The following is a 27,492-nucleotide window of genomic DNA, read 5'->3' as shown; positions in this document are numbered from 1 at the left end:
AACAGCAGCTAAATCTGGCATAGAGCTAAACAGCAAAGCTCAAGATGATATCCTCCGTCTGGTGGCACATACAATTCCCTAGAAATTTCCCACATCAGCATCAAAGCACGACATATTTATATACTCGAAAATGTTTTAATCTCCTGCCCAGATCCACATGGTATATAACCTCTAACCAAGCAGAATAGTATTAACTAAAATAAGTTAGCATATATCGAATAAGTACTTTGTGTAACTTTATTTTATTAAAATGACTTATATTGGGTCTCGTATTCTTTAAACCTTCTTTTCTTGGACCTTATATAAAATTAATGGGCTATTGCAACTGGAACTTAGAAAGATATTTAATAACTGCATTTTGTTTATGTTCTAGTTTTAAAACTCTCGATAGTTTAGGGTATTTAACACATGTTGCAAGTCCGAATCGTGGCATTTTCTTGGCAAACATTTTTTTGCCGACGTTTTTCTTGCTTATTGTCACTTTTAGCAATTTGCGTCAAATTTCGAGTTTAAGTGTCAATTACAATAAGAGAAAGAGAGAGAGAGAGAGAGAGAGAGAAAGAGAAGAAAGCAAACAAAAATGAAACGAAGTGAATGTAACATACGGAAAAGCGTAAGGTGAACAAGGGAGAATAAAATGAAGGCAGAACGAGATGAGTGGCGGCTGAGTGTGATGATGATGGAGGAGGAGGAGGAAGAGGACGAGTAGGTCCTGCAAAAACGTAGAAGAAGGCGGCAACAACAACGACAGCGGTAGTTGGATTTGGCTTGCCGTTATTTGTTGCTGTTACCTTACACCTGTCTGCATTTCATATAAGAACCACTTCTCTTTTCCTCTCTTCATTTTGCACACACACGCACACATACAGCTACACATAAATTTGTGCATGTGTCACGCTGACAGCTTTAGGTTTTTTCTTTTCATTTCTGTGTTGTTGTTGTTGTTGTTATTGTTATTATTTTCCCCTCCTCGTTTCGGTTTTAACCTCAATTTGCACTGACTCTGAGCCCGAGATGCCTGAGAGATGCTGGGACCACAGCACCTGCCTTGAAATTGTGTGAGTGTGCGTGTGTGTGTGTGTGTGGAGTCTGTGCTTAAAATTTGACTTGCCTTTGCCTTGCTTGACAATGTCGACGACGTCGACAACGACGACTTTTGACTTTTATGCGTTGGCATTTTGATTACAGCGACGCCACCTAGCGACGGATAGCAAAAACGAGCAAGAGCCTGGGGCAACTGTGTCTTCGTGCAGTTGCACAGGCACACACACACACACACACACACATAAAAAAAACAAGTTTTTGTCATTCATTTAATTTTTTTGCACATGCAAACCACAGGCCACATAATATATGTATGTATATACATACCTATGTATGTAACACACACATGCATACATATACACATAGACATACATGTGTACACATCTGTGTGCTTTTGTGTACATTATTCCACATGAGTTTACCAAATTGCATTCTACAATTTATGTATTTAATTTGAATTGTTGGCTTTAAACCGCAAAAGTTCGAGGCGAACCGAGGCGATGCGATGCGATGCAAGCAAAATGGTCATAAGAGAAAGCAAAGGAAACTCAACTATAGCCGAAATAATGAATATTGTCCCTCAGCCCATTTCTGTGCCCAACTATTATAAATTTTGGGATGGTAGAAATCGAGTTCTCAGATTATCATAAGTTTGTAATAGAATAGTGTGTGTGTTTGTGTGTGTGTGATGTGTTTCAATATTACGATTTTAGAGAAATTCCAAATATTTTCTATTCAATGATTGATTGAACTCTATATCCTCTTCGCTTCTGGAATGTTACCAGGGCTTAGAAGCTCCTTAAGTATTTCCAAGACTTAAAAGGAACCTTACAAAGCATTTCAAAAAAAATGACATCAAATCTCCAAAATGAATCGATTTGCGGTGACAAATATATCCCTAGATCATGTGAAATGGAAACACCAAACTACAGAAATTAAACTATACCTATACCAAATCAGTATTATGGGAAATTTTTGTTTATAGTCTACTATCTTCAATATTATAATTCCTTCAAACTAAACATTCATGATCAAATCAATGTAAGCTGAAAATGTTGGTGGTTCTACTCTCCAACTAATTGGAAAATCAGTTAAATTCTTGGGAGATTAACATTTATTTTTATACCATACACCCATAGGGTGAAATGGTATATTAAAGTCGCCAAAATGTATGTAACAGGCAGAAGGAAGCTTCTGCGACCCTATAAAGTATATATATTCTTGATCAGGATGAACAGCCGAGTCGATCTAGCCATGTCCGTCTGTCCGTCCGTCCGTCCGTCTGTATGAACACGCAGATCTCGGAGACTATAAGAGCTAGAGCCACCAAATTTGGTATGTATACTCGTGTAGTATGCACATGTTCAGCATTAATTGGAATTTCGGCCACGCCCCCTTACGCCCCCAGGAATCACATAAAACTGTTTTTCTTAAAAAGTATGACAGCTAGAGACATCAAATTTAGTTTGTATACCCGATTAGTTAGTGCGCAGAAATTAACTGTTCAAACTTTTTGCCATGCCCCCTTACGCCCCCAGGAATCACACAAAACTGTTTTTCTTAAAAACTATGACAGCTACCGACATCAAATTTAGTATGTAGACTAGCTTAATAGACGCGCAGATATTGGCTATTTAAACATTTTGCCACGCCCACTTCCGCCCCCCGCAAATTAAACAAAACTGATTTTATCAAAAACTAACAAAGCTAAAGTCACCAAATTTAGTATGTATACTGGCATAGTATGCGCGGAGAATTTAGATGTTTTCACATTTTGCCACGCCCACTTCCGCCTCCATAATTTAGAAAAAAACGATTTCCTCCTTTATTTTTTTGACTATCGCATTTAAATTTGGCAGACTAATTTATCTTATCTATTTCTACCAAACTATCAAATTTTATTGAAATCGGACTAGAAACATGTAAAATATGCGTATGAACGTATTTTACTACGCGGTCCACAAGGCCAGAATTGGACGTTGGCTAGTAGCGGCGCTAGAGTGCTCGTGTGTTTGTAGAGTGAGCGAGATAGCACATACTATGAAATATGTAAAAACAATTTAATAGACATACATTTGGTTTTCGAAATTTGAAATATTTGTTTCACCTGGTGTATGGTATACCCAAGTCGACGAGTCGACTTACTTGCTTCATTATACCATACACCCATAGGGTGAAATGGTATATTAAAGTCGCCAAAATGTATGTAACAGGCAGAAGGAAGCTTCTCCGACCCTATAAAGTATATATATTCTTGATCAGGATGAACAGCCGAGTCGATCTAGCCATGTCCGTCTGTCCGTCCGTCCGTCCGTCCGTCCGTCCGTCCGTCCGTCCGTCCGTCCGTCCGTCCGTCCGTCCGTCCGTCCGTCCGTCCGTCCGTCCGTATGAACACGCAGATCTCGGAGACTATAAGAGCTAGAGCCACCAAATTTGGTATGTATACTCGTGTATTATGCACGCGTACAGAGTTAATTGGAATTTCGGCCACGCCCCCTTACGCCCCCAGGAATCACATAAAACTATTTTTCTTAAAAAGTATAACAGCTAGAGACATCAAATTTATTTTGTATACCCGTTTAGTTAGCGCGCAAAAACTGATTGTTCAAACTTTTTGCCACGCCCCCTTACGCCCCCAGGAATCACATAAAACTGTTTTTCTTAAAAAGTATAACAGCTAGAGACATCAAATTTGGTATGCAGATTAGCTTGATAGACGCGCAGATATTGGCTATTTAAAAATTTTGCCACGCCCACTTCCGCCCCCGCAAATTAAACAAAACTGATTTTCTCAAAAACTAACAAAGCTAAAGTCACCAAATTTAGTATGTACACTGGCTTAGTATGCGCGCAGGGTACATCTATTTTCATATTTTGCCACGCCCACTTCCGCCTCCATATTTAAGAAAAAACCGATTTTCTCCTGTAGATTTTTGACTATCGCATTCAAATTCGGCAGACTAATTATTCTTATCTATTTCTACAAAACTACCGAATTTTATTGAAATCGGACTAGAAACATGCAAAATATGCGTATGAACGTATTTTACAAAGCAGTCCACAAGGCCAGAATTGGCCGTTGGCTAGTGGCGGCGCTAGAGTGCTCGTATGTTCGTAGAGTGAGCGAGATAGCACATACTATGAAACATGTAAAAACAATTTAATAGACATACATTTGGTTTTCGAAATTTGAAATATTTGTTTCGCCTGGTGTATGGTATACCCAAGTCGACGAGTCGACTTACTTGCTTCATTTTTAGCTATAATTTGGTTTTGGAGTATTAGGAATATCAACCCAAAGGGCTAAAATCCTTTAGGAGACATGACGTTTTGTTTTTGAGGCACTTTTTTCGTCATGTGAGGCACACGTAACTCGTAACTTGATGCAACCAAGATTTCGCTTCCAAATTTTTTGTGATCTTTAACTACAAAAAAGAAACAACCGAAAAATCAAAAATTTTGAATCGGTCAGAGAGAATATTACATCAACACTGAATCAAAAGCTGGCTTGAATATTCATCTCAGTCGATTCTGCATCGATGTCGATAACTTTAGAAACAGCACTGAAACACTTGTTTAGTTCTAAAAACTGTTTCTGACTTCAAATGATAAATTTACTCTCGGGGGTTATTAGGGAAAATTTTCGACCCCATAAAGTGCATATTCTTCTTGATCAGCATGAGAAGCTGAGCTGAGCGGAACACTTTATCAATGAGTGATATACGAAGAGAAGTTGGGATTTCCCGATTAATTTTCCATTAATATAAAACATTATATCCCAAAATTTCAATGAAATCGGATAAATAGAACACAAGTTACGGTCAATATAAATCGGTTCTGCTCAAATGCTGCCGGCTACGTCAATACTTGAAATCAGCAGAGAACACACACACTTACAATCGCAACCCTACATAAACTGTATGTGTAATATTGCGGCCAAGGACTGGAAGGGTATATAGTCTTCGGCATAGCCGAAGACAGCTTCTTTGAGACCCCCTTAACTTAACTTCGACTCCAATATACCCGTGTTTTATAGGGTATATGGGAGATAATCCCAAAAGCGAGCTAAAAAATATGTATTTGTGCTTGGCTGAGTTGTATCCCTCGTGTGTATGTGTGTGTCTGTGTCCTGTTGTAATCAAAAGACTCTTTGCTGGTGAAGCAAAGAAAAGAAGAAGCTTTAGATGAGATGGTATGGAGGCCATGGACCAAATAGATAAATAATTTGAGCATCTTCACGTACACACAGAAAGACACACACACACACACAGGAGTCTCAACACGAAACGAAGAAAACGAGATGAGAGTTAAAGGAAGAAAAAAAAAGAACAATTGAGAAGAAAGAAAATTCCCAAGCTGATGAAAAGCAAATGACCGCAAATTGCCATGGGACTTTGAAAATGTGTGTGACTGTGTGTGTATGTGAGTGTATGTGTGTGTGTGTCCCGGTACCTTAACATACATACATACATATGTACATATATGGATTATTTAACGTATTTAATTTTGCTGCCAAAACTCACCCACAGATAGCAGAAACCTGCATTAAAATTCACTCCACCTGATCAGCCCCCTGCTCCTTGCCCCTTGCCCACTGCATCACATGCCACATCATGCCATGCCATGGCGTGCCTAAAGAACTCAGGAACAAGAACAGGAACAACAATGCTCCCGCACTCCTTCTCATTCTTATTTTTCTTCTCGTTTTTTTCTTTATAGCCACTCAAAAGGCGCACTCCGCACTCTTTCCTTCATTTTCCCATTTACGGAAAAGTTTTATACTCTATAACACACACACGCGAAAGCATATGTATGTATGTGCAGGCCATAGGCATTTCGGTATTTTGTGTGGCATTTTCCTTACAAAAAGGGGGGACCATTAATTTTTTCGATTAGTTTCAATATTTCAATAAGCTTCAAGATGAATAATGGAATTTGTCTCCGAAAATTCAAAGAATATGGAATCGAATCTTCTAAAAAGAAACGAAACCTTATATGATATAGGACAAATCTGGATCAACTTAAGGGCAGAAGTTTACATTTAAGTACAAAACAGTTCGCCTTATCCACGTAACTTTAAACCTCAGAGAGGAGTTGAAAGTGATATGAGTTGGAACAGAACAAAATTTTGAAAACTCAAAAGCTAATTTAATCAATTGGAATCATGTGCTAAGAACGGATACGCAATTTTGGCGTGTTTAGGCACAATGGAAAATGAAACTTGGCGAATCACTGAATGGCAAATACATACATATAAATATGCTATATCTTTTGTTCTTACCACTCCTCGATTGTTCTGACTTTCTCTTTCTGTCTCCCACGTTGTTTAGCATACATACGTGCACACACACATACATAGGTACATGTGTGTTTGCCTGTTAGAAAATAATTAAAACTTTTTCGTGATTTCGTGCCAGTAGCTGCGATTTTTCTCAATTTAAAATGAATTCTGGCAGCAAGAACAACAACAAAGAAGGGACAAATTGCTGAATGAGTCTACAGCTGTTGCCGGCTTTGGGCTATATGTTTGTGTGTGTGTGTGGGTGTGGTGTGTGTGTGTGTTGGAAGTAACTTTTGAATCCATGTAGTTTCTCCCTCTATTTCTCTCTCCTTTTTTCTACACCTTTGTTTCTTCAACTGCTTCACTTTACTCTGCTCTCCGTTTTGATTAGTTATTGGTCTAACTCTTGATTGTTTTCATATACCCTGTAGAAGTATATTTTTCAACTCTTTTAGAAACAGCATCAACGAGAAACAATTTAGGATTATATAAAATGAAATCTACTAGTTACTACTACTAACTATGTATAAAGATAAATGATCCTTTTATTTACTCAAGGGTATTTTAAGGTCCAATGTCCAATGTTTGCTATGTTTCATTTAACAGTATTCGTGGCAGTTTTTGATTAGTGGCCATTTTTGTAGTTTCGCCCCTTTAAATGCATTATTAGTTCTCTGTCTTCACCTTGCCTGGCTGTGTCCTGCCCCAGGTCTGGCTCCTTCTGGCTGCCTCAAATGGGATTCAGAGACACCTGTGGCTTGTTTAATAATCGATTTTTATTTCATTTCAATTGCAAATTGATTTATCGATTACGATTTCAATTGAACAATTATATTAAATGATAGTTAAGCTTAATTATTTTTTGTTCTCCCATTTGTCACTCTGATGTCGCCGGAGGCGGCCAACAACGCCCACACATTATGTGCGAGGCTCTATAAATAAACATCAATCTCTTTTTTTTTCATTTTTGGATTTCAAAATAATAAATAAAAATGGAAAATTCAAAGAAACAAATATATAGCAAACACAAAATTTTTGATGAAAAATATTTGGATTTATTTTGTTTATACGTACGTACATATGTATAAGTACATATGTATGTAATACATCCATTTGAAAATTTATATATAAAGTAAATTATCTACCAAGAAAAACACATAAGATAAATTTGAATTTATTCCATTTCAATCGAATTTGAAAACATTTACAAACATTTCGTTTCAAAGAAACTTATTACTTCTGCGACTCAGCAATAATTGATTGTCCCCTCATATTAACATTAACTTTGGCAATACGAAATGATGTTTTTATGGCAAAAACCAGTTATTCTAATCCGAGCCTTATGATATTGTAATTCGATGGGTACAAAGGGGTGAAAAACATAACAATTTCCGCGGGTTGCGATCCAACAACCTCAAAGAGAAAATGCTTTTTCGTCTCTAAGGCAGCTAATCTAATAGTAATTTAAAAACCCATCAACTTGGCCTACATACATATGCTAAAAGAAAGCTGTACAGTACCAAGTCTAATTGAAGATGGCTAGTCAGACAATCTGATCTAAAAAATATAACTACATGTGCACTAACTAACCTAATTAACATTGATTTAGCATCAATTATAAGATACATTTCAACTTCTTTTATCAATAAGGTATGGAAACAGGTTGTTTTCTAGTGAGTACAGAAGTACACCCAAATCGTTAAGGAAACGTTAAGGAAATTGGTGACCATTTTAATGATCAGCTTGTAGCTGACTAGATGAATCCATCTTATTGGAAAAATTGACATTGTTTCTTTGTCGTTTTCAAACTGTTCATCCAAATCGGTGATACCTGAAGTTCCCCTTGATAGACGATTATGACAAACGATTTAAAATTTATTCAAAAAATATCAAAGAAGTTAAATTCGGCTATGCCGAAGTTTATATACCCTTGCAGTCCTTGACAATAATAATTTCACATGTTCAAAATTTCTTTTCTGCAACTCAATTCATTAATATACAAACAAAACAATTTTACTCTTCATACTATGTACAATTTGTTCTTCTTCTTCCCTCATTCCCTAAGCAAAGCAACGCACGCATACACATACAGTTTATGTAGCGTTGCGTCTGTGTGTGTATGCATGTGCTCTGTTAACAGATGGTGACGTAGTAGGCAGCAAGCAGAGCTGCCGGCAGCGATTGAACCGATTTATATAGACTGTAACTTGTGTTCTATTTATCCGATCAGGGTCAAATTTTGGGATCTGAGATTTTATATCAAATTCTATTATATTGGTAAATTTCATGGGGATACTCCAATTTTTGCAAAAATTTTTGTTCCAGAGCTATATGATATAGTAGTCCGATCCCAAAGATTTTCATACTTTATCTCACCCGGGTAAAAAAAAGCTCCCAAAAAAATTTCATCCCGATAGCTCTTAAGATGGCTGAGTAAAACGCGTACGCACCGACGGACAGACGGACAGACGGACAGACGGACATGGCTATATCGACTTAGCTTCTCATGCTGATCAAGAATATATATACTTTATGGGGTCGGAAACGTCTCCTTCTGTGCGTTACAAACATCTGACCAATTTTATAATACCCTCTGCAAGGGTATAAAAATACAAGAAACAAAAGATAACAATTCTAATTCCTACAGATTTACTCGAAATCGAAATCTAGAACACAAGAATAGAATTTGAATAAGGATTAGAAGGAATTAGAAGCAAAAGTACATTCTGTAATCTATTTGTTGGATACTCACAACTCCCAAGAAAGGATGAAACAAAATGCAGAAATCCATATAAATGACATCAGATTGTTTGGTATTTCTGAATCCATTGGTAGTAAAAAAGTTAATTCTAAAGACATATTAGTTTTAGATAAAAGTTTGGCAAACCTATTTAAGGATTAGTGTTGGATCGGTTGTGGGTGAGTGAAGTAAATTGAACGACTCTCTTCAGTGAGTTAGTGAACATTTTCACTCACTTCCCATCCTCACTTAGTAACTCACTGACTTGGACCTTGACTTACTAGTCCAGTTTTACAACAACATCAATTTAAGTATATAAGTTCATGAACCAATTTTATTATTAAATCAAAATGAACGATTAGGAACTGAACAAATGAATCAGTTAGGCAACTGAACAAGTAGCGATCCAGTTAAACAAGTGAGTGAGTGAATGAGCCAACCGAACTGAGTGACTGAGTAAATGAACCTGTAAAAAGTTAGTCAGAGAACTTTTTTATCAAAATATATAGATATATTTGATTAGTTTTGATTTTGATTGTATAGAAATATTCCATGGCTTGGTCAATTACATTGCAATAATTATTTTTGTTTTCAATTTGTTAACAGTTTACAATGTCAATGTGAACTTTGTTTATTGGCTCTTGAGTTTTACGACATTTTCAATGCTTAGTGAATAGATGGTGGTAGAAGATGGTAGATGGATGGGCAAGGGGAAGGGAAGGCGGAAGGTGCTGCTAATTTTTAGCTGCTTATCAAAAGACACGCGCGTACTATAAAATATCTTGGGCGATGTGAATGATGATGTCGATGACGACGACGATGATGATGATGATGATGATGATGGGCCCCAAAAAGCACATTGTGTGTCCTTCGATTCTTTTATTTATTTAGTTTTCTTTTGGGTGCGTCTAAACTCCTCTATAAATATCGGCGACAAATTTATTGCACCTCTGTCCAACTGTTTGTCTACCCGCCTACACTCCGCACTCCCCATGTCTTTTTGTGCGTGAGCCTATAAAACTGCCTACATATAATATGTATGTACATATATGTGTATGTTCATATATAAATACAGACACATACCTATACACATGTATCTAAGAAAATTAACAAGAGCAACAACAAGAGGAATAACAACCACAAGAAGAACATAAAACGTCTGCCATTTGATCGTTTCGTTTTTTTTTTTCCTCAGATTTTGGGTTGGCCCATTTTCAATTTGTTTTCGAATTGATTTCGTTTGCCAATTTTCATGTGATTCTCTTAGACACCTACACATACATATAATTGGTAGATAAAAAACTAAAGAAAAAACTTTGATTATATCGCCGCCATCAATTCAAGTGGAGAGCGGCAAGACAATAATTTGCAATTGCAAACTTGGCCAACTGATCTGTTGACCTAGGTACTACATTTCCATAGAGTCGATCAATTTGATCGCACAACATTTAATATTTTTGCCTTGAACAATTTTTAGAGGTCATCGGACTATGTATCCAAAATTGAGATCTTAATTTGAATTCGAAGGTTGCCAATGGACAAATCGAAAGTTTTATAGTCATAAAAGTATCTAAGAATATTCTCATATGGTTTATTGCTTAGCGTCTAGCCTTAAAGTTCAATGGAAAACAGATTTTTCTAGATTAATGTCCTTAACATGTTCAAGACAAAGTGAAACACTTTCAATCTTAAATTTGATTTGTGTTTTGAGTTTATTCAAAGCGATTTCAAACCAATTCAACATTCAAAAGGAGCTGTCTATACTGTCGCAGGGTAGACGATTTCTTATTTAAGATTTTGAAGTGGTTTAATTTTTGATTTGTCTTTTGCATACTAAACTATAAGGTATAAACTACATTATATTATTATTAATTTGCATTTAGTATAGGGTATAAATAGTTATATTCAACCTAATTATCTTTTCCAAACACTGGCCACTATTAGATCAGACAATAACTACTTCCATAGACTACGGCTTCGAACCAGGATCCTACTTCTTCTGGATGTCTTTATGACTGAGCTATTTAGACAACTCAGCTACCAAGGACTGCTTTTTATGCCAGTTTTTACCACGCTTTTGAAAATCATCTTATGAAATCTGAAAAGGATTGCTTCCGAGCGGACTAAGATAGGACTTCTGTTCTATCAGAGCGGACTAAGGCAAGGTGATCGATTAAGGCTGATATCTCGTGATTGGTACGCTTCTGATTAAACTAAAATTGGATAAAATTGGATGTACGATGGGAAAATCGATTGTACTATAAAATCTAGCTTACTCGGAAAACTAAAATAATAATAGGGAACTTTCCCCTTCCATATCCGATTCCCATATTCGTCTTGAAGGAACGAAGATCATTGCTGCACCTAATTAAGGATAAAACTACAAGATAGTATCCTGCTAGCTAATACAATCCTTAGCATCGAGTCACTACTATTGTTCATGGCTTTGTTGGGTAGATCAATTAGATTTGCGTTGCATTTTTTCGAAATTCGTTGAAAAAGGTGCAGCTAATGCAAAAAGAAAACAAGGTGCTGATTAACTCTAGTCCCAACGACATTTAAATACTCTTCCCCCTTATGACCTCCATAAGTAATGAGGACTAACTCAGTTTGATATCAAATACTTGTCTTTCTTTTGTAATTCAACTTGAATTTTTAGTTCTTTAAACGGTCAAGTGAAACATTTAAAGGAAAAATCCATATACCCTTTTTGCAAGGGTATGGAAAAGAAGAAAAAAAAACACACACACACGAGAAAAAAAAAAAAAAAAAGAACAACAACAACAACACGTGTGTGGTATGAGCATGATGCTTATAAATAGACAAAACGCAAAATGCAACCAAGCGACACATGCGAAATGCAACAACAGAAACAACAAAATACGGCCAAACAAAATTATAAATAAAACTTACATAAATTTAGAAAAAAAAAAAAAAAAAAAGCCTACAAAAACCGAGACGAAGGAAACGCCAAACGGAGCTACGAAGACGGAGACGCAAACGGACACAGAGACTGAGCAAAGGCGATGTCATTTGTCGCGGCTGCTGTCGCTCCCAAAAACGCACTTTATTTTTGGACAAAACCGAAACGATATAGAATATATAGAAGCACACCCAAAAACAAATAACCAAAACAAAACGACACTTGTATAATGAGACAAGCACTTGACCAATATTAAGAGCGCTTCTCAATATAGTCAATGAAAACAAAACACAAAAATTCTTTGATACGAATATAAACCTTATCTAGAAATCTTAATAATAAAAATAACCTTCTAAACACATTAAATTTCTACATTAGTTACGGCACTAACACACTTCATTTAAAAAACTGAACAGGTGCAAAACCAATTTAAGAAAAGTCCCCACTGAAAGACATTCAGAAACAAGGCAGAAACTGTCTAATATATAATCTATAATATATTTCGTCGATAAACTCTTGATCAATGGGTTTTTGGGATAGACTTTAACGTCTTAAACCACCTAAGATTGGCCAACTTTAACATGTATCTGAGAAGTACGTATCTGATGCAAGGCTCAAGCACTCTACAATTCACTACCGACAAAGTATATACTTTTGTTCAAGTAAAAGAGACATGAAAGACATGACAGATACAGTATTTTATAGGACTTAAGTTAAGAGACAATGAGATGAAAATAATTATTTAACAGTGAAAGGTTAGTTCAGTTCTCATGCTTTCAAAAGAGATAAGGGTGTCTATCCCTAATCGAAATCCGGTGCTGGCACAAAGAGAGTCCCAATGAAATATCAATGGTAGGTATCCTCTTCCCGAACTTTCAACATCTTCATTTCATTATGTTGAAAACAAAACTGTTAAAGGTTTCTATTCTACCAAGTGCAAAGTGCTTACATGTTGCAGAAAGAGTATATTATAAATCATATATATTCTTGATTAGACGAATTCATATAGCCCTGTCTATTGGTTAACTCAAACTCCTGCTAGCTGGTAAGAACTACGGAGCTGAAGTTTTGTATACTGCACATGTTTTATATAATCAGGTTCAGCCGGATCGGACTACTATATTAATTATAGCTCCCAAGCGAAACAGTGGCTCTTGTGACGGCTATAGGTAAGGGAAGAGTAACTTGCAAGGGTATACAAACTTCGGCACGGTCGCCCCTCTGGTTTATTTTTGTTTTATATAGATTTAAAGAAACACAAAACACATTTTTCTATAACACTCTTTCTTTCCTTTATATTCGATTTTGAGTTTTTTTTTTTAACTAACGAAACTATTTGTTTGTAATGTACTTATGTCCTTTAAAACGAAAGAAATAAAAAAGCAAAAGAAAACAATGGCACTGCATCCCTCAGGAAACGAATTGCATTAAGCAAGTTAAAAGTGCTTTCAATTATCCAAGGAGAATTTAGTGCGAAACTTATCAAAGAAGTCCCAAAGAAATTTTATTTATCCCTAAGGACACTTTTATGAATGATTCAAATACAAGTACCCTGAGGATTTCTAAAGAATATTATACACAATTAGGTTAATAAAGTAAATAGCTGAAAAAAGGATAAATTTCTAAGAATTTCTTGAGATTTTTTGTTCTTCTACATTTCCCACATAACTATATAATGGATCGTAAAAATTGTCACATGCTTTTCCTTTTTATACAAATATTAATAGGCTATACTCTATCAATAAGTGTAAAATATAAGTTTACGGGCCTTTGAAAGATCTGGTCAAGCGGATTTGTAAAGATAAAGGCTTTAACTGTATTTTGACAACTTTCTGACCAATTTCAATACTCCAAGGATTTAATTCATTGGAGCTTTATAAATTGGAATACTTTGCTGTTTTTTGTACAGATAACTTGATGATAAGTGTGACTAACATTGCAATTATAAAGCATTTTAAGCACTCAGATATCGAATATCTTATATAAAATCGGTTTAAATTTATCAAGTTTTAATTAACCTGTTTAGACTGTACATTTGGGTAAATGAATGACTAATGAAATGTTTATTTTCAATCCAGAAAGCACTCTGAAAGCGCAAGAATTGTTTTTAAGAATGAAATAATTATTAAGTAACTAAGTAACTGACTCTTCGTTTAGCATTGTGCAACTAAACTGAATGTAAATGCCTTTTATATGCAGATAAAACATAGATTTTGAACTCACTCTTCAAACAAACGGCAAACGGCTCGTTAGCCAGCAATAAAAATAACGTATACGCAGCATATGCCGGCTATACTACCAATATTCTGGATAATCATGTGGATAATGATAATAATGTAGAATGGAATTAGGACTTTCAAAATATAAAAAGCATTAACCAAAAAATAGTTTAAATCTTAGTAAATTTTATATTAACTGATTTTCAAAAAGATCGAAAAAAATATGTTTAAATAATATGAACATAAAAATAAGACTTTAATATACAGAGATAGAGAGAGAGAGAGAGAGAGAATGAGAGCTAGAGCTATGGCAATTGTTTCTAATCAAAAGCAGTTTGAAATCCAAACAAAATTTTCAATTTAGAATTTCCCTAGAGCATTTCCACATCCCAAACATTTTGTAGATGAAAATCTCTGTGTCCTTTTGTTTCTGCCACTCTGTGTGTTGTTGTTGTTGTTGCATTTAGTATGGGAACAACAACAGGATATTGCTTCATTAAAATTTTTTGTATATTTGTCGCGCACACGACTTCATCGAGGGACCAGAGAAGAGAGCCCATGCTAGGGTGGTTGAGGGGGTTGTATGGTAGGCGGTGTGCCGGCATGTGGGGGTGGGACGGGTGGACGGAGTACATTTGAAGGAGGAGCATGCAAAATAGAATAATGTACACCAGATTGGTCAATTTATTTTGTGGCTTTCTGAAAACTGTGGCCACGTTGCATATTTAACATACCCCCAGTTTGCGGTGGCAAATTGCTGTCGTTGTGTTTCTGTCGCGTTGTGTTGTTGTTTGTGTGCATATGAATAAAATGCCCGACCACAGAGTGCCCCAAAAAAAAAAAATAAACTGCCAGACAGACAGGGGACAAGACGGATGAACGTCAGGGGGGGGGGAGGAGTGCCGAAATGGAGCAACTGTGGAGGTTGAATCAAATTAAAACACATGAGCAAATGGAATAAAAATATTGCACAAGCGGTTAATCAACAAAGTTAAAGGACTCCGAAGTAAGCCAACCCAATTCAAACTAACCAAAAAGGTGACACACATACACACACACAGACACAGTTAAAACCATCAACCGCGGTAGCGGCATTCCATGGCAACAAGTTGGTGCTAGAATCTTCTATACACCAATCCCTTAACCTAACGATCTCTGCAACATGCCCAACTCAAGAGGCAGAGCCGAATCATAAAGACCAATCGTAAGCCGATATCTTAATGGGTTGCCTACACATTATAAAGCTGGTCAATCATCACAAAGGTATTCTCCTATATGGGCCCTTGAGTCCGCAGAGTCCTTGCGCCTGCCGATGAAATCCAGAAGGAACATCATGGAACTTGGCCGATCGATGGGATTTCTACATAAAATTCACAAACAAGATTTGTGGACAGGAGAAACCAACTCAGAGTAAAATTGATCGCAGGACACCAAATAATGGCAAACTTAATCAATCTATGTTATCATTTCTTCAGGTACTTTCATTACCTACAATATAACATCCTTAAAACTCACATCTGGCAGCAGTTAAAATAAGACTACCACAAAAATTACTTAAAATAGACACTCTCCTATCGAAAGATCTCAGTCCAGATGATTTTCTGAGACCAAGATCACTCAAATCATTCCACAGAAATATTGTACAAAGCTCTCTTCCGTTTGAGTACTCAAATTCCAATGAAAGATCATTCGTTAATCCACAATCCATTATCTCTGATGAAACTATAGAAATTTCAGTATTATTTCAATAAATTTATAGAAACTTTAAACAGAACAGATAGAATGAATCATTGACTGCTTGAAGGGAAGAACGGTCTGGTGCTCACGTTAATGAACCTTTAAAGTGGTTGAACAGTTTCAATAAATCTTTAAGAATCTCCATTTTTCAATTAGACTCCCCTTCGAAAATATTATTCAGATTCTAGATCCATGCATGGATTTGAGTACTCTGAGTATTTACTGTTTTTTTTGGAAGTCGCCACCGAATCGAATGATGGACTCACATTCAAAATAAACAGTGAATCAATTCTTGTGTAGTCCTTTCAAGTGTCTACAACATAAAAGTTTCTTTTCATGCATATGAATATTAACGCAATTCTGAACATAAAAGTGAAATCGAATTTAATTGTTATTGACTGACAGCCATGAAATTTTCAACAAATATTGAGAACACTTTGGTTCTATTCTTTTTGCTGTGCATTTGCGAAATGCTTGGACTTAGTATTGCCTACAATATATATGGATATACTTATATTATTTTTAGTCTAACCCATCATTAGGACTTTAGGACACAATAAGAAAACTGAAAAAAACTGACCTCATACAAGCGACTTGCTTATACATGTTTACATAATTTAGTATATATATTTTATCTATAAGCACTGGCACGCGCCAAAAAGCACCAAAAATGATAATAAGGACAAAAAATGATAGCAATATCAGTCATGACGAACTCTCTACACCCTTTCTGTTTACACTTTTTATCCTTCATTCTAAACAATGTTTAAATGAGAAACAGAGACAGAGAGAGATAGAGAAAGAGAGAGAAAGCTTTATTTAGCTATAAGTTAATAATCTTTGGATTGGATAGAGGACGATATATATATAAAATTCTAACAAAATATATATTGGCTGGGAATATACATATTTCCATCTGACCATATATACCCCGTGTTGTTGTTGTTTTTTTTGTTTTTTTGCAAGTGTATAAAAAAGAAAATGAAATAAAATAAATAATATAAAAAAAAAAATAAAGGAAAAGGAACAGTCAGTTCGGACGGATTTCGGCACTTGTCTCTGCGGCAGCTTAAATATGTTGATGGAATGGATGGTCGGGCTATGGGGGATGGGGGCACGACTGGTTGAGTGGAGAAGGTACCCCACTGAGTGTGTGTGTGTGAAGATTGGTGATGTGATGGTGGCTGGTGGTTTCGTCGGCAGGCTTCCATCCGCAAAACAACCGAAACAAAAAACACACAAAATTCAAAGCACATACACACAATAAGCAAGTTAGAGTAACAACAAGACATGGACATCGATGGGTTGGGTGGAGGGCTATGGGTTGGGTTTGCTCCTTCTGCTGCTGAAGCGGCGAGGCCGGAGCCGGAGTTGGAGCGGCGTGGTGTACGCCTCTAGTGAGTCGTAAAATTGTGCGAAGCGGGACTCTTTTTTGTTTTTGTTTGTTTATTGGAGCAGCAACAACAACAGCATAGAACAGGGATGGGTCCGGGGATGGATCCGGGGACAGGTCTGGGTCTGGGGCCGGGCAGCTGAGCAAATTAAACACAGCAAAATTTTCTTCGTTTATTTTTTTCGCAAAAAGCAAACAAACGCATAAAAATAATATGTATGTTTGTCTGTGTGTGTGTGTGTGTGTGTGTGTGTGTGTGTGTGTGTGTGTGTGTGTGTGTGTGTGTGTGTGTGTGTGTGTGTGTTGGTGGGTGGTTAAAGGAATGCTGAAATGGTTAAGACACAGCCTTGGCAAATTTTTGGGCAAAATCTGCTGCAGTTCCTTTTTCCCAAAAAAGAGGACCCTACTACTCACTTTGCCACCCGTTCCCAAATACCGACCTCCAGAACCTTTTCACAAATTTGCACACACACACACACACAGAGAGAGAGACAGAGAGATGAGAAGAACTGGATACAAAATGTTTATGGGCACTTTTGCCTCGACCATGGGTCTCTCTAACCATGCCTGCAGTAAACAGGTCCCCAGCAAAGGCGTCGATGAAAGGGGTAGGGAGTGGTGGTGGGGGGGGGAGCAAAGAGCTGTTGTGACGGTGTAGGTTAATTGTTGGCATATTTTCAATATTCCATCATTAAACTATTCTATAATTACAATTTTCGAGCACATCTGCTGAAATAGATTCGCTAAAGATCAAATAAATAAAATACGATGGCCACTAAAAATTAAATTTTCTCTCTATGTCTTCGTTGAACAACTATTCCATATTTGATGACACTTTTCATTGGGTTGCAAAAAAAAAAAAACCAGAGCAATGATTGTCACCATTAAAAACAAAACCAAAATAATGTCTCGTCGAAGTATAGAAAAATGTGATAAAAGAACTTTGCTTTTCATCTTAATTAGCGCTTGAATGGAAACCTCAATGACCTTATTGAGTCATTAAGTATCCAAAATTCAGTTCTACGCTCTAAACAATGTGGTCTATCGGACATGGACATTTCTTATCCGGATACTACCTAAGATATAGATGATAAAGACAAGGGAAACATTTGCCATTGATTGTAAATATCGCTGACTTGTTTTTTTTTTTTTCAAAAACCTCTTTAATGCCATCATTGTCATCGACCCCCCTTTGGAGAGGAGTTGTTGACTACGCCCCGTTGTAAGGTCAGGTCCCTGGATGGCCATCATCAACATCATTCACATTTACGAGGCAATGTGGTGGAGGCTGTTGCGCTTCTGTCACCCTCCTTTCAATGTCCCCCTCGCCCGCACCACCCAATAACCCTGTTCTTTTGTCCTAAGCCCTTTACTGTCCCCTTCTGTCTGTTTCTTTGTCTCTATATCTTTTTGATTATTGTCAATGATTTGCTTTTTGGTGCTCATAAAATGCAAGCAAATTGAATTATTTTATGCAATTAAATCTATGATGGGCGGAGGAGGGCGTGGTGGTGAGAAAACAATTTGTAGCATTATCTACAATACAATATATATAAATACATATATATATATTTCTCATAAAAATTCACTTTTCAGCAAAACTTTTCTCATTTCAAAAATTTGCAATCACTTGCCATTAAGGAATCAGAAACCATTTGACCTCAACTTTCTCTACTTTCCATAAAACCCGAAACCGTTTTGGGATTTCGCTTTAGAAACTTTTCTTTCTTCGGAGATTGAATTCAGTTTGAAACCCATTTAAAAACTTAAAACGTTTTCAACTTTTCATTAAGAAGTCAAAAAATTGACAATTGTCTTTAAAACTAATTGCAATTTTATTTGAGAAAACTTTCGAAACGTTAAACAGTTGAGAAATATTTCATATAAGTCACTGCAAAATTAAAGAATTTGACAAAACCTGATTGAAATATGCTTGAGAAACTAAAGTTTAGAAAACATTTTTCAACAAATTTCCATCAGACAGACATATATTGAGAACTAAAAGTTCTATCTTACGTTTTATTCTTATTTTTACCACATAAGAAAGTATTGTTAATTACCAACCGAATGAAATATTTTATGTAAATATTTCATAAATTTCCAACTGTTTTTGTGATGAGATTTAAATGGTTATTTGAGAAAGTTTCCATAAAGAATAAACCAAATCATATCTATTAGACCCTAAGATCCTTAGGATATAGACTATAGAAAGCATAACAAATTACACCCACTAATTGCTAATGCCAAGTATATGGACTTACTTAACGGTAGTTAGAATTCCCAACTACTTTTATCATATGCCCATTGCAATTCTGGAAGTCTTTGGCAAAGTCTGCTGATAATAGAACTTGATAGTTCTTGAAATAGCTATACAATAATCAAAGTCACTCCAACTATCTATTTATGTGTCTAACTCTCTAATAGGCTGAGCTATTCTTATGCCCGGGAGTGTATTTGTGAATCATCTCAGTAAACTTGTTTTAAAAAGTGTTTTTTCAGAATGATTTGCACTTACCTTATTGCGGTTTCCGTAGCTTAAGTTAAGTCCGTAGGATTTGAAATATTCAGATGTTTCTCTACATAAACATATGCATGTATGTATATATGTAGCTAGAGGTGTATGTATACATTTGATTTTTATAGTGTATGAACATCAATTTGATAAGTTTTTCATTGATAATATTTCTTGAAATATTTTATAGTATTTACTTTATTTTATGTATATATGACGACAGACGAGACCCGGTCATGCGAGACAGAGAAAAAAAGAGAAAGAGAGAGAGAGAGAGAGAGACAGTGAGAGATAGATAGAGAAAGAGAGATGGAGAGTAAGAGAAAGAGACAGATAGAACATGATTTTGTAGTATCGTTGCTGAATTTCAATTTTCATATATTATTTTAGGTAATTTTGTTTAATTAATAAGTTTAATGTTATTTTAGTTAGTTAGTTTTCACTTTGCTTTGATCATTATATCATATCCATTAACATTATTATTTTTAATATTATCTTGAGCACAAAAAATGCATTTAAAAAAAAACCGAAAAAACAGCCAAAAAAATGGAAGAAATGAAAAAAACAAATTGAATTTCACTTTACAAGCAAAAGGACACGCCCACTTTGGCTAACACACACTCGCACACACGCACTTAAACAGGCAAACACACATACATATGTATACACTTGGCACTTTTGACACTGACACTCGCGATTTCTATATACATTTATATATTTCTTATTTCATTTATTGATAATTAACGACCATTCGTTTTCGAATCTAACACGGCTGAGGGAGGGGATCGATTCTAGGATGGGGGCTATTACTTTTTGCTTGTCTACTGCGGCTGCTGCTGCTGCTGTTGATGATGTTTCTGCTTCTGCTGCTGCTGGTGCTGGCTCTGTTCCCATGGTGGCTGGCACCATCATCGTCATCATCCAATTGTTTCATTGCGGCCACTTGGACATTTCCAGCTCATTTAATGCACTGCGCCACGGTGACTGAATGAGTAAGTGAGTGGGATGTGGGAAGTGGAAAGTGGGAAGTTTCGCTCTTTGTCCCTTCTCAATATTATGAACACAACTTGCTCCTGTTCGGCCTTCTTTTCTTTCTCCTTTCTCCGCCTTCTGCTACACCACTTCTTTGCCTTTCACTTTGTTTTGGCTGCAAGAAACAACGGAAATCGAAAAGGAAACGGATATTTTTTTATGGTTTTTCAATAAATTTGCAACAAATTATGTGTCCAAAGTGGTTTTTGCTCTCTGGTTGGTTGAGTCTTGTAAATGGTTTTCAGTCTCATTTTTTCCCCCTCATCAACTGTGAATATTATTAACATTTAATTGAATTTTAAAAAGAAGAAAGTAATGTAAAATCTTTTAACTGAATGTTTGATAAAACACAAAAAACACATCAAAGACACGCTTGTTAACTCGCACACTAGCGCACCTGTCGGCAAGTTCTAACCTAAAAGACAATTCTACTTTATAGTTCGACAAATTGTTTTCCAACTTCTTTGAAATTTGTTTAACTGTTGGGTAATGGATTTCTAATTTAAAATTTTTAATAAAAAGCAATGGGTTTAAAAAAGGTTTGCATACTTTAGGGGACGCCTTTTTGTTAATTTCATAGCCCTAGAACCGCAACATATCTAAAATCAGTTATCAGATCTAGCACATGGTCCCATGCTTTACCCCTGCTATGCATTATCCCTACACAACAATCCAAAATAGGTCCTAATATCCCACATAAATATACTCAACGTCGGACTGTATGAGGATGGTAAGAATTGTACCAATTGTAGGCGAAGATGTGAATCAGAAAATATAATAGAAAGAACTAATCAAATGAGTTCAACGAATCGCCACGCACTCAAGATATTCCCATTCGATTGACTCCCAATTAATAAAAGGACTCGTCGATTCCGTTCTCAATCCTCTCAAACCTTGCATGACCAAGTCAGTGCCTCGAAGAAATCCTTTGACGCCCACTTGGAAAAACTAGAATTAAGCATAAATCACTAAATGATGCGATAATTTAATATTTCAACTAGACTACCTTGAGAATTGCTCGACTAATACGAGAAACCTACAAGTTGCTAAGAGTTTTTTTTGAATTTTTCAAAATGTTGAGAATTTATTTACCCCTTAAATGTTAAATGCCTCACTTGGCCCCCAATCAGACGAATGTATCCGTCAAACATTTTAGCATCTCATGCCATCGTATCATTCTCCTTTCATTTTGTACTAAAGAATTCGTTTTATTCCCTTGGGGGCTCCAAGATGCTGTCAGCATCTTTAGGTAGAAAGATCCAGTCCTTACTCCCCCAACCCCAACCCCAACCCCGACCACCACTCTTGTCAACCCTTGCCTCTAACCTTTATTGTACTTTAAACAATTTAAGCCCGAAATTGAAATTGTTTCTTTGCTGTGTTGAGTTGAGTTGAGTATTTCTTCCATTTCGCCATTTAAAATGTAGGAAGAAGCCAAGGCACACAACATTCATCACCATCTCGTTTCAAGGACATTTCCAATGTGAATATATTTTTATTTCCTTCCCTTCCCCCTCACCCACCCAGCATAAACGAAAATCCCATTCCTTCTTCCACATTATATTTTGCATGTGAAAACCATTAAAAATTTCGAAAAAAAAAGAAACTAAAACTAGAAAAGGAGAAAAAACTACCATTAATAAAAGAAAATATGCAAAGAGGGGGGAGGGGAACTACATATGTAGAGAAACACTGATACGCTGGATTTCCCACACGGATCCCATATAGTCTAGTCGAGACTGTTATAAATATGATTAAATTAATTTAATAATGCGATGCGTCGACTGAAAAATATACACCTAGATTCCATATATACACATTTATATAGACACACACATACATGCATGCATACATATACACACATACATCGAGCAAATTATGGTTATATTTGTGTATCTATGTCTATGTGAAAACAAACTGTTTTCGGATTTTCAGTATTTACGTCACCAGAGTTTTATGTGTTTTTAAATATTAAAACAACAAAAAAAACCCGAAAAAAACACCAACAAAAATGAAAAATTAAACAAAAGCCAGCACCTACCTCAAAGATTCAATTCAACAGCCTAATAGCCTAATAACAGCATCCATTAACCAAAAAAAAAAAAAAAAAAAAATTGAAAACCAAAAATTGGCATATATTTCTATGCTTAGTTTTTTTTTTTCTCTCTCTTCCTTTTCTTTTTTGTTAAGGACTCATAACGAGAAACAGAATTTGTTGCACTTTAAAAAAATTACTTTAGATATTTTTCGATATTTGCTTTTTGAATTGAAAGTTAATATATATTTTCTCTTTTCTTTTTTCTTTATTCTTTTTTTCGTTGGCTTTATATTAACCGTTAGGCTTGAGCTTTCTTCCTGGCCATAGGCGTTGCGGCTTAACGCGACGACGAAGACAACGACAATAACGACGACGACAACGACAACGGCAGCGACGACGGAGAAGAGGGAACCAAGGATTAAACCTGCGACGGGTTTTTTTTTTATTTATCTAGGCTGAGTTTCTAAATTTTTGGAAATTTTTTTTCAAAATATACAAATTTTTGTTGAAAATTTTCTTTTTATTAATTTAAAATTTATTCCTTTTTTTGAATTTTCTTCTTTTTTTTTTTTGTTTTAATAGAGGGACAACGACGGGGGCTACGGCTTAATGTTGGTGCTGCTGCTGCTGCGGCTGCTACTACTACTGCTGCTGCTGTTTGTGCTGCTGCTGCTGCTGATGCTTGCGTTCGCGTTCCTCGCGGCTCTGTACATCGCGCCGTATACCCAACGACTATTTGGCCACTGACGCAGCTTTTACGCTGGAGACCCCCAGACGATGCAGAGACAAACCGCGACACGAAGGCCAAAAAAGCAATGAACACAAAAAACAACAACAACCCAATGTACGTCCAACAGAAGCAGCTACGAGAGCGTAGCCGAATTGTAAGCGACGACGCGACGTCGACGCTGACGCTAACGCAGTTCTCGAATGCAGTCGGCAGCGTTTTTGCTGCTGCTCAAATCTGTGGTCGCTTTTACCTTGAGCTTTCCGTTTCGATATCGAAATTGGTGTGTGCAGATTGTTCTAGTGGTTCGTGTCCCGTCTTAGTTGTCCTAATTTAAGGCAAATTTAACGTATGCAACCAGGGTTTATCTCAGAATCCAAACACCTTTGTATTCTATGGTGCGGCCAAGTCGACGCATAGCAATTCGAAAATAAGCCCAAAAGTTAATTGGCAATAGGCCACTTCAACTTCCTCAATATGAATTATCTTCCCTCCACTTTTACCCGCTCGGTAACGAGGCATTTTTAGGATGCAGGAAAATCTAAATCAGAAATAGGGATGAGAATTGAGGCCATTCTGAGTCAATTGCCGTTTGATTTATTAAAATCGGTTTAGAAGTACGAGATATATCCTTGTATCCGCCAGTTTGAAAAAAGCGCGTTTAATATTTTAAAGTTCGCGGCACCCAAAAAAACGTCACTCTTTGGAATACTCCAAGTATTCGAGTAGAGGTTTATTAGAGACTAAACTTAAGCATAAGAATATTCGCTGCAGCGCAGAAAACGAGAAAAAAGAACGTAAAACAGAAATGAAAGAATGTCCGTTACAATTCACAGATCGGATCTTTCGAGAATAATAAGAAAGAGATAGACATACTGCGGTGGTTATATACATACATATTTTAACACCAAGAAATATTTTGAGTTTAAAAAATTGTAATTTGTTTAAAAATAACAAAAATGAACTACATACATATGTAAGTCGTTTCGCCGACTTTGCTATACCATGCATCAGGTGAAACAAATATTTCACATTTCGAAGACGAAATTAATGTTTGTTAAATTGCTTTACATGTCTCATCATAGCGCCGCCACTGGAGTACGGCCAACTCCGGCCTTCTGGACCGCCTAGGATAACACTTGTATAGTCCGATTTATATGAAATTTGGTAGATCGGTAGAAATGAATAAGACTAAATAGTGTGCCGAATTTCGTTAGTCAAAAGATTGCGGAAGGCAATCGGTTTTTTTCTAAATTATGGAGGCGGAAGGGGGAGTGGCAAAAACTTCATTTAACTCTGTACATTTACATAATACACGAACAAATTTTGTGGCTCTAGCTCTTACATTCTCCGAGATCTGCGTGTTCATACAGACGGACAGGCGGACATGGCTAGATCGACTTGGCGGTTGATCCTGATCAAAATTATATATATACTTTAGGGGGTCGGAAAAGCTTCCTTCTTCCTGTTACATACATTTTGGCGACTTTAATATACCATTTCACCCTCTGGTGAGAGATTACTTTACTGTGGTTTTTTAATCTCAAGCAGTTCACAATTTCCCCCGGGGTTTTTTTTAATGAATAATGAATTTAGTCGCACATCAGAAAACGAAACTTCAAGGTCATCAAGAGGAAAGAAATGCAGTTTGCGATGGAATCATACCCCTATATATGAATTTGCTTACCTGGATATTTAAAATCGACAAAAATTATGTCAATATCAATTTAGAAAGTTACAAAGCTACAAAATCCAAAGGTTTATCAGTATTATTTAAGGCCCTTTTTTCCCAAGTTTAAATTGAACTGCTTTCTCAGCGGTTGGACACTAGAACACTAAAGCTAAGGACTTGAGAGAATATTCTCTAAACTTCAAATGAGACATAAAGAAATTATGAATTTAAAGAGCGTCACAATGCCGAAGAGTTCTAAATATTAATTTAGACCCGAATGATTGAAGGCATTTTATTTTTTAATTCATTTTTGCGTTTTGTTTGATCAATCTTTTCGGTCAAGATTCGATTTCCTTGACATTTTGGCGCAAAGCTCCAGAATGGAGAGATATGTTGGCTAGATGTCTTTGTAGCATTTGTAGCCCGTTTAATTTAAGAAACTTTGTCGAAGAAAATTTTAAATAAAAATGAATATTTTGGAAGTTGGAAGCAAATGAAAAAAAAAAAACGATTTTTGAAAAAGGGCAACATTTTTTATGAATCCATCGTCACAACTTAAACAACTAATGATGCAGTTCGCTTCGCAGGACCCGAAATAGGATGTAACCATCGAGTTTTGCCATGTCTTTTTTTGACTATCACAGTATATTCAAGCAGTGCCGGACTGGATCATGGCGGGTCCGACCTAGCAATCTTAAGATATAAGTTTTCGTGAACATACTGCAAATTTAAAGACCACTTTCCAATGTGAAAATTAAACCATCCTAACTGAAAATAAAGACATTATAGTTTCATGAAATTAAGATTGATAAATAGGGCATTAAAATCAGTTGTCACTTTTGACTCGCTAAGTTAGGTTTTACTAATGGCTAAAAGGTTCTTATACTTGTTCGTCCCTTTCAACCTAAAATATATCTAGTTTTTCCAGGGCAACGAAGTCCATCTATTTTTTATCCGATTTTAGTGAACAATATCTCATTCGACGAGAAATCTAATTCACCATCTTTCACCAAATACACACCACCTAGTGTAGTATTACTTTAAAATAAATTAATGTCGTAAGGCCAAGCAGAGAGAGATCAAAGAAATGCAGTGGCTCCAAATTGGATTCTAGTTTTACTATACATAAAATATTTTCTTATGGCCAAAATTTCCAAACAATTTCAAAATGTGTCTTATTTTTGCTGGTTCCAAATTTTGGGGCTTTTTATCAAAAATGATTAAAAAACAAATGCTGTTTAAGATCCGCCCACACAATTTATCATTTTAATAGGATAACCAATTCAACGCTGTAAATTAACATATCAAAAGTTTTCAAATCGAATACAATCAGAATTAAAAGTAAAAAGGTATTCCACACAAGCTTTCATTAGATTTTTAAAATTCATGACAAGGATATTTAACAAAAGGATATTCAGTATTTCGAATAGTCTTTCACTATTTCAGCTCTGCATACTTCCATTCGATAAATTCGCTAAATCATAATGCTCAAAATGCATTCATCCTGAAGTCAATGAGCCGAAAATCTCGATTATTCGATCGGACCTTTCCCAAAACCATCCGTGCTTGATATATAACATCTTACAAAGTTCCAGATTCGTAGAGTTGCGAGTTTTAAAAAATTTTCAAGAGTTTTCCGAATGAAAGCTTTTACAGTTTTAAACAGTAATCCAGCCGCGCCCTGGAACTGCGGAGCCCCTCAATAAACAACAAGAACCCAGTAATATGCTAAGATCCAAATGTCTCAAATATTATTATTTCAAATCCGACTTTTAATTTTATACTTACAACAAATGTCTTCACACAAATAGAATAAAAATTATAAACAACATGTAATAAATTGTTTATTATTTAAGAGTATATATATTTCAACTTGCTTATTGAACATGATGTGGTTGATTGTGTATATATGTATATATATATATATATCTATTAAAAGGGAATGGGAAAAGGTTTTGGGGTGTTTTGTTTTCTCTCTTTCGTATTTGTATATATTTTTTTTCAAGGAAGTCCTGACAAATGCACTGCTTTAAATCGTTTAATGTTTTTTGTACTTATATTTTTGTGATTTCGTTTTTATACCCTTGCAAAAAGGGTATATTAATTTTGGTCAGAAGTGTGCAACGCATAGAACGAAGCATCTCCGACCATACAAAGTATATATATTCTTGATC

General features: G+C 35.9%; 1 protein-coding gene across 1 annotated transcript in view; it reads right to left on the bottom strand.

The window, feature by feature from the left end:
* The window catches only part of Sh (Potassium voltage-gated channel protein Shaker), a 150,597-nt gene extending 126,959 nt beyond the window's left edge, over nt 1–23,638 (bottom strand). The window contains 3 exon segments of the mRNA XM_068298341.1: nt 19,853–20,045; nt 20,660–20,996; nt 22,923–23,638. The gene's annotated coding sequence lies outside the window, so the exon portion shown is untranslated.
* Between the last annotated feature and the right edge of the window lie 3,854 nt (nt 23,639–27,492).

This window comes from Drosophila tropicalis, unplaced genomic scaffold (genome assembly GCF_018151085.1).
Source record: "Drosophila tropicalis isolate 14030-0801.00 unplaced genomic scaffold, ASM1815108v1 contig_867, whole genome shotgun sequence".
NCBI lineage: Eukaryota > Metazoa > Arthropoda > Insecta > Diptera > Drosophilidae > Drosophila > Drosophila tropicalis.
The sequence above is the reverse complement of the archived record's forward strand: the minus strand, read 5'-3'. Positions and strand labels throughout refer to the sequence as shown.